Raw genomic sequence first — 9,303 nt, 5'->3', positions numbered from 1 at the left:
TACAGAAGAAAGCAAATGAAATCTTAACAATGTCCTACAGCATATGTAGCTTTTCCCCCCACGTGGCACAAGAGAACCATTGCTCTTTTAGCACAAGAAGCTACAGGTTAATAATACCATTCCAATTTTCTCTAGTTAGAAGAGAAGAAAAGGAATTAAGCATTTATATAGTGCCTGCTCTGTGCCAGGCACTATACTAAGCACTTTTTTTCAAATGTAATATTTTATTTTTAATTAAATTTTGTCTTTATATCCAGTCAACAAAAATCATTTTTAAAAAATACTCAGAAAAACTAAACAACAAGCTGAATCTGATAATATACACAATCTCCCATGTTATAGTCCCCCACTTCTGAAATGATAGGAGGGAGAAGAAATTTATTATTTTTCTTTGGAGTTAAGATTAGTTATTATAATAACTGATAGTTAGTTTCACTTTTTGTTGATCTTTCAGTTTGTTTTTTATATTGTGAACATTCCTTTTCTGATTATGCTTGTTTCACTTAGTATCAGTTCCCTACCCAGATCGCTACACAGAACCAAATAATAGATAACAGAGTTACCAGATGGCCCTCATTCCTACACCCAGTGCTAGTTCATCTTCCCCTGGCATCTCTTTCTGCACTGTTGTTTCCTGCCCTGGAACTCTATCTGGATTCTCTTTCTTTCCCAGGGCTAAGCACTTTTTACATATGTTATCTCAACAACAACCCTGCAAAGTAGGGTTTTATTTTACATTTAGAATTGAGGAAATTTTATAGTCTTACAGTTGAAGAAACTGAGGCAAACAGAGGTTAAGGGACTTGCCCAGAGTCACTAGGTTAGTAACTGTCTGAGGGCAGATTTGAACTCAGGTCTTCCTGACTCTAGGTCCAGAGCTTGGGCCACTGTGCTCTTTCTTCAAAGCAACCACATGAGGTAGGTAGTAAAAATGTGACCTGTCCATGTTTCTACATCTCACATGCCATTCTGCTGCAGGAAAAATCTGTGACACCAGGGTAGAGGCCTGTTTGGAATCTACACACATGGTAGGAAAAGCAGCCTCAACAGCAGCAGCAGCAGTTTCAGGAGCTCTCAGCCCAGAGACTGTGAGGGGGTCAGACAACTGGTCAGAAACAGATTACAGGGCACCCTTTGCTGGCTAAAGTTTGTCTAAAGCTAAAGCTGCTACTTTACTTACTATATACTGTTACTAAAGTAACTGAAGTGCTAAAGCTGGTGCTGCTTGGCAACTCTATTGCCAATATGCAGTTCTGGGGCAGAAAGGAACACTTGTGATCAGTCAGAAGAAAGCAGGGACCCTGGTCACAGGTTCAAAGCATAGAAGAACACTAGCACTTACAGCTGCGGGAAGCAGGGACCCTTCCTGGGTAAAGACCAGAGTGCAAACCAGGAGAGCAATGACCACACCTCTCCCAGGATCACACCACCTTGGAAGCGCCAAAAACTTACAGACTCCCAAAACTACCTCTGAAAATATCAGCACAAAAAAAATCTGAAGCTTGGGACAGTGCTTCCTCACCCCCAGGTGAGCAGAGCCCACCTTGAACACAAAGTTCAAAGTCAAGAAATAGATTGGAAAAATGTGCAAACAACAGAAAAAGAGTTTGACCATGATGGTGGCAGTGAAGACCAGGACATAAATTTAGAAGAAGACAATAATGTGGAAAGAGCTACAACCAAAGCCTCAGAAATGACTAATTGGACCCAAACCCAGAACGAGTTCCTAGAAGAGCAAAAGAAAGAGATGAGTGGTAGAGGAAATTGGGGAAAGAAATGAGAGTGATACAAGAAAATTATGAAAAAAGAACTAACAACTTGTCAAAAGAGGTACAAAAATTTTCCAAAGAAAACGATACCTGAAAAAAGAGAATTGTTCAAATGGTAAAAGAGACACAAAAATCCACTGGAGAGAACTTCTAAAAAAGCAGAACTGGTCAAGTTGAAAAAGACATATAAAATCTCACTGAAGAAAATAATTTCTTAAAAATTGAAATTGGGCAAGTGGAAGCTAATAACTACATAAGACACCAAGAAACAAGAAAACAATCAAAAGAATGAAAAAATAGAAGAAAAATGTGAAATTTCATTGGAAAAACAACAGACCTTGAAAATAGATTGAGGAGAGATAATTTAAGAGTTATTGGACTACCTGAAAGTCATAATCAAAGAATGAGACTAGATATCATCTTTCAAGAAATTATCAAGGAAAATTGCCCTGATATTCTAGAACCAGAGGGTAAGATAGAAATGGAAAGAATCTACTGATCACCTATTGAAAGAGATCCCAAAATTAAAACTACCAGGAATATTATAGCCAAATTCCAAGGTCAAAGAGAAAATACTTCAAGCAGCCAGAAAGAAAAACTTAAAATATTGTGGAGCCACAATCAGTATCACACATGGCTTCCACATTATAGAAATGGAGGGCTTAGAATGTGATATTCTGGAAGGCAAAGGAGCTATGATTACAACCAGGAATAACCTACCCAGAAAAACTTATTGTAATCCTTCAGGGGGGAAATGGATATTTAATGAAAAAGAGGACTTTTCAAGCATTCCTCATGAAAAGACCAGAGCTAAAAAGAAAATTGGCATTCAGCCACAAGACTCGAGAGAAGCATAGAAAGGTAAACATGAAAGAGTAGTCATAAGGGACTCAATAAAGTTAAACTGTTTACATGCCTATATGGGAAGATGATACATGTAACTCCTATGAACTTTATCTTTATTAGGGCAGATTGAAAAAAAAAGTTTACATAGAGGTATGGGTGTGAGATGATTATGTTGGAATGATCTCCAAAAAAAAAAAAAAAAATGAAAGTGAGAGAAAGAGGAATGTACTGAGAGAAGGGGGAAGGGAGAGGTAGAATGGGGGAAATTTTCTCATATAAAAGAGGCTGCAAGGAAGAGTTTTTATAATAGAGGGGAAAATGGGGGTGGGGTGGTGGGCAATGCTTGAACCTCACTCTCATCAGAATTGGCTCAAAGAGGGAGGAATATGTATGTATGTATGTATGTATATGTATACATATATATGTGTATGTATATACACAGACACACACACTCAGTTGTATACAGAAATGTAACTTACCCAATAGGGAAACAGAATTGGAGAAGGAAAAGGATGAGGGAGATGAAAAGGGGAAGACAGATTAAGGGAAGCAGTGCTTAAAAGTAAAATAGAGTTTTGAGGAGGAATGAGAGAGAGACAGACACACACACACACACACACAAAGACAGAGCAGAATAAACAGAAGAAGATGGAATGTAGGGAAATACACAGTTAATAATCATAACTGTTAATGTGAATGGGATGAGCTCACTCATAAAACATAAGTGGATAGCAGAATGGATTAGAAACCAGAATCTAACAATATGCTGTTTACAAAAGATACTCTTGAGAAAGACACACACACACACACACACACACACACACACAGAGTTAAAATAAAGGGCTGGAGCAGAATCTAATATGAATGAAAGAAGGTAGGAGTAGCAATCATAATCTCAAACAAAGCAAAAGCAAAAATAGACCTAATTAAAAGAAATAATCAGGATAACTATATTATGCTACAATAGATAATGAAATAATATCAAAAAAATTTACAGCAAGTTTCTCTGATAAAAGCATCATTTCTCAAATATATACTGAGGATAGAACTGAGTCAAATTTATAAAAATAAGAACCATTCCCCAGTTGATAAATGGTCAAAGGATAGAAACACGCAGTTTTCAGAAGAAGAAATCAAAGCTCTCTATAGTCATATGAAAAAATGCTCAAAATCACTATTGATAAAAAGAAATGTAAATTGAAACAACTCTGAGGTACCACCTCACACCTATAAGAAATGACAAATGCTGTAGGAGATGAGAGAAAACAGGTACACTAATGAACTGCTGGTGGAGTAGTGAAGGGGTCCAACCATTCTGGAGAAATATCAAGGGAACTAATGAAAAGAAATGCAGGGGGAGGTGGCCTAGCCATTCCAGATCTTAAATTGTATTATGAAGCAGCAATCATCAAAACTGCTTGGTACTGGCTAAGAAATAGAGTGGTGGATCAGTGGAATAGGTTAGGTATGCAAGACACAGTAATCAATGACTATAGTAATCTACTGTTTGATAAACCCAAAGACCCCAGCTTCTGGGATAAGAACTCACTATTTAACAAAAACTGCTGGGAAAATTGGAAAAGAATATGGCAGAAATTAGGCATAGACCAAAATCTCACACCATATACCAAAATAAAGTCAAAATAGGTTCACAATTTAGAAATAAAGGCTGATACTAAAAACAAACTGGGAGACCAACCATTCTGGAGAACAATTTAGAACTAGGCCCAAAGAGCTATAAAACTGTGCGTATCCTTTAACCCAACAATACCACTACTAGGTCTGTATCTCAAAGAGATCAAAGAAAAAGGAAAAGAACCTATACTAAAAACGTATTTATAGCAGCTCCTTTTGTGGTGGCAAATAACTAGACATCAAGGGGAGGTCATTAATTAAGGAATGGCTCAACAAGTTGTGGCATATGATTGTGATGGGGTACTATTGTGCTGTGGGAAATGATGGCGGGGGAGGGGGTTCAGAAAAACATGGCAAGACCTATATGAACTGATGCAAAGTGAAGTGAGAAGAACCAGGAGATCGTTGTACACATTGTGTTGTAATGATGATGAATTGTAAAAGACTTGACTACTCTGATCAATACAATGATCCAAGACAATTCCAAAGTACTCATGATGAAAAAATTCTATCTACCTCCAGAGAGAGAACTGATGAATTCTGAGCACAATTTGAAGTATACTTTTCTTACTTTCATTATTCTTTTCCTTTTTTGAAATATGGCTAATGTGGAAATGTGCTTTGCATGATTTCACATACATAATTGATATCATATTACTTGCCTTCCCTCAGTGGGAAGGAGGGAGAGAATTTGGAACTTGAACTTTAAAAAAAAAAAAGGAATGTTAAAAATAAATGTGTAATAAATTTTTTAATCTAAAAAAAGAAAATTTGTAGTGGAGAGTTACATAAATTGGATTTGATTGCAGCAGATAAAGAAATGTGTTCAGAGAGAACACAGAGAGATTTAAGACTATTAGCTTTTCAGCTCAATTAAAATCAGTTTACAACTCCACTAACAATTCATTAGTGTCCCAATTTTCCCATATCCCCTTCAACATTTATCATTTTTTTCTGTCATATTAACTATTCTGATAGGTGTGAGATGGTACCTCAGAGTTGTTTTAATTTGCATTTCTCTAATCAAGTGATTTAGAGCATTTTTTTACATGACTATGGATAAGTTTGATTTCTTTGTCTAAAAACTGCCTGTTCATATCTTTTGACCATTTATCAATTGGGCAAAACATCTATTTTTAAATGACAAAATTAAATATCCCTAGAATTGTAAGGAAACAACATATGAGAATGTACAATGTAAGAAAAGGACCAGAAAGGTACACAGAAACAAACAGGAATCCAGGGTCACACAGCTAGTAAGTATCTGAGAGAGGTTTTGAACTGAAGTCTAACCACTATAATGCCTAGCTGCCTCTTGTGACTAATGTTATTTTAAAGTCTTTGAAGAATCCCTCTACCTCCTGCTCCCTCCTCCCTCCATATATCATCCTGGACAACAATCATTCAGATTAAACAAACCAACAAACCGCACCAAATTGTGAACCAAGAAGTTAAAGCAAAAGGGCAATGTTTCTAAAATATTATTACAAAAGATTTAATTACATTAAAAGAATCTGGGTACTTCTATTTATTGAACAAACTGAAACTGAAGAACATCTTTAAATGAATAATTCTGCTTTCCATCTGGCTTGCTGGATGTGAAATTTCTTCTATATTCATTGATTTTACCAAATGAAAAACGAGTTACCTATAGGCTATCACAAATGTCAGGTTACAGGTCATGGTGAGAGGGGAGAGAGAGAGAGAGAGGCAGAGAGAGAGAGAGAGAGAGAGAGGGAGAGAGAGAGAGAGAGAGAGAGAGGGAGAGAGAGAGAGAGAGAGAGAGAGAGAGAGAGAGAGTGAAGAAGAGAGGAGAGGAGAGGAGAGGGAGAGAGAGAAGAACTGGTGTTCGGGTAAAGGTAGAGGTGACAGGGAGGCATTAGATGTGAGTAAGGGGAGGAGGAGGAGGAGAAGGAGGAGGAGGAGGAGGAGGGCTGTTTTTTTTTTAATTTTCAGAACTGATTTTATTTGGGTAGGTAACTGACTGAGGGAGTCTCATTCGTAACCAAGATGAAATTCGCAGTATGATGTTACATTCACACTTTAAAAATATATCTGTATGTACAGGAATTTGTAAATAGATGTAAACGTACATTACTTCCCAAGGTCCGATTTTCATTCCCTTGTCTCCCCCCACCAAAAAACAAAGAAACAAACAAACAAAAACAGCCCCAAATTCAGCAAGGCCAACCTGTCCAAAACAATTTTAAAATTAAAGAACTGATAATACCAGTTAAACCAAGAAACTTGACAACAGCATCATGTATCACTGAAGAAAAACAGAGTTTTGGCTTCAGATGATATTGGCTTATTTAAAACTTATTTTTCAGTAAAAGTAGGCACTGATTTTTAAAAGGAAATTTACTCCTTACAGATAACTATTGAGCCAATATGGCTGGTTAACATGTTCACTAATATAAAGTAATCCAGTGCAGTAACAACTGATTTTAAATTAATGAAGTGTATAAAGTTAGATTATAATTGGCTTTGCAATAGCTATACTGTAGAAGGCCCACTAGAGTTCAAGTGCGCCATTCCATTCCCTTTCTGTACTGCAGCTGTGTAACAATATATAAGGTACCCTGCTGTTCAACTATTTTGCCATTTAAATTATATTTCAAAGGTAATAAAAAAATGAAAAAAATTGGTTTTTGACTTAAAAAAAAAAAGGGATGAGGGGAAGAAGAGGAGGAATAAGAGGAGGAGGAGGATGGTGGAGGGGAGGTTCCTGGAAAGGAAAGCAGGGATGCCATGCCTCACTTCTTGGTGGGTTAGGAACCGGTAAGATAAGGAGGGTGGCATGTTGAAACCTTCCTGCAGGTGGCAGTATGGTTTTGTTTACTACATGCTAGCTGAGAAATACTCTGCTAAATATGAAGATCTTCAGTTGGTTTCTCTTCCAGATTCTCCACTGTACAGAATACAGGACGGGGCACATTCTATTGCTTCGGTGCCCCCCAAATGCCCCTGCATGAATGGCAGATTCTATGTCCTAGATTCCTACTTTCTGGCTCTGCATAGCTCAGGTATCTTTAACTGCTGTGGCTTTTGAACATCAGTTATGAATTTCACGTATATAAAGTCTTCATCGTTGGCTGGGATACAGTAGCAATAGAGCATGCAAATGAATGAATTTTATGTACTCAGAGTTAGGAGCTCATGAATTCATATGGTAAAATTATGCCAAATAAGATGGAAAGGAACATTGAACCAAGACCCCAACAGGATTTTTCTTGGTTAGCTGGGGGCAGGGAGGGAGAATGTGTGTGTGGGGTGGCAGGGGAGGATAGGAAAAAACACCAATGTCAGGAGACCTTGTTTCAGGTCCTAGATCTGTCACTAACTAATGTATGGCTCTGGGCGAGTCCCTCTCCCCTCTCTAGGCCTGTTTCCTTATTATTATTATTATTTTTTTAAAATTGAACCATAGGTCAAGTCACCAGTCAATCAATGGACAGCATTTCTTCAATACCTACTCTGTGACAGGTACTGTGCTAGATACTGGGGACACAAATACAAGGAATGAAATAAACCCTATTCTCTCTCTTTTTTTTAAATGATTAATTTACTCATTTATTTTTAATATTCATTTAAAAAATTTTTTTGAGTTCCAAATTCTCTCTCCCTCCAGCCCCTCCCCCCACCCATTGAGAAGGCAAGCAATGTGATACTCTCACTTAAATCAGATCCACTTGCGAGTCATGGCATCACCTTCCTGCTGTCATGATCCTCTTTGAGAACAGAGGACAAATAATAACAACAATATGATACCTATTATACAGGTGAAGTCAAGCAAAACATATACTCTTAATAAGCTTACATTTTAATGGGGAGGCAACAGATAAATACAAATATATAGCATAAGTTAGTAAACACATATGGTTATGTGTGTATCTACATACATGCATATATATACAAAATAGTTAAGTAGTTTGGGACAGTGGGTGGCAGTTGGGGTGGGGATCAAGAAAGAAAGGTTTCATACAGGTGATGCCTGAGCTGTATCTTAAAGGAATCAGAAACAGAGGTAAAGAAGGAAGTCATTCCAGGCATAGGAGACGACCAATGCAGAAGCTTCTTGTTTGAATGAGGAGCATGTGTCTTGGCTCTTTGCTTTGACTCACTTTCTCTATGTGTTTATATTTGTTTGGAGAATGTGTGTGTCCCTCAACCAACTAGATGACACAGGTAGCAGGACCCAAAATTCCAACTTCTGTCTGTTGAGAAGACTAGCCTAAGAGGTTAAGAACAAGTATTTGCTTCTTTCAAAGGAGGGTGCTCTACTTAACTCTTGAATTTGGCATTTAAATCAGGCAGACAGGCACTACTAGATCTCCATCTGCTAGGGTCAGAGTATGGACATAGGGATTCAAAAACTGTGGACATGAGAGAAAGTGGGGCCATTTAATGTAATGTCCTCTGGCTTTATTTAATGTCTTTTACAGATATATTTATATATCAGACTGGCTTGGTATATGAGAGAATACACTGGATGGGGTCTCAAGTCGAAGACATGGATACCTGTTGACTCAAATCAATATCCCCAAACCTGGGAAACAGTGAGGATTCTGAGAGTTAGTAGTGAGGTATGGTGGGGCGGAGGGGAATATTGCTAAGGGGCCTTGCACAACATGTAAAATGTAAAAATGTAAAAAAAAAAATAAACTCATACAGGAGATAGAAGAAAAACACTCTATAGTCAGACATTGCCTCATAGAGGCAATGAGTTAAAGCAGAGAGCAAAACGGATACAGACACAGAGGCAGCAAGAAAGAAGCTTCACGGAGCTTGATCCTGGCAGTGGAGAAGACAGCTGATCATGAATTCAAGGGAGAGCTAGCTCTGGTACATGAGAATATGGGAAAAGGAACAGAAGCCATTAAGCCCATTTGAGGACCCTGCCTGGCAGAGACAATGCACCCAAGGGGGAGCTTTGTGAGAGCTCCATGAGGAAAGGACATTTTGACCTTGCTATACCAGGGGAATGAGTTGCCTTTGCCTCATGCATTCCCTACATGTGTGCTTCACTACCATTATAGTCTTAATTTGTGCC

Source organism: Vombatus ursinus, unplaced genomic scaffold (genome assembly GCF_900497805.2).
Source record: "Vombatus ursinus unplaced genomic scaffold, bare-nosed wombat genome assembly UNPS02014818.1, whole genome shotgun sequence".
In the NCBI taxonomy this organism is placed as follows: domain Eukaryota; kingdom Metazoa; phylum Chordata; class Mammalia; order Diprotodontia; family Vombatidae; genus Vombatus; species Vombatus ursinus.
The sequence above is the reverse complement of the archived record's forward strand: the minus strand, read 5'-3'. Positions refer to the sequence as shown.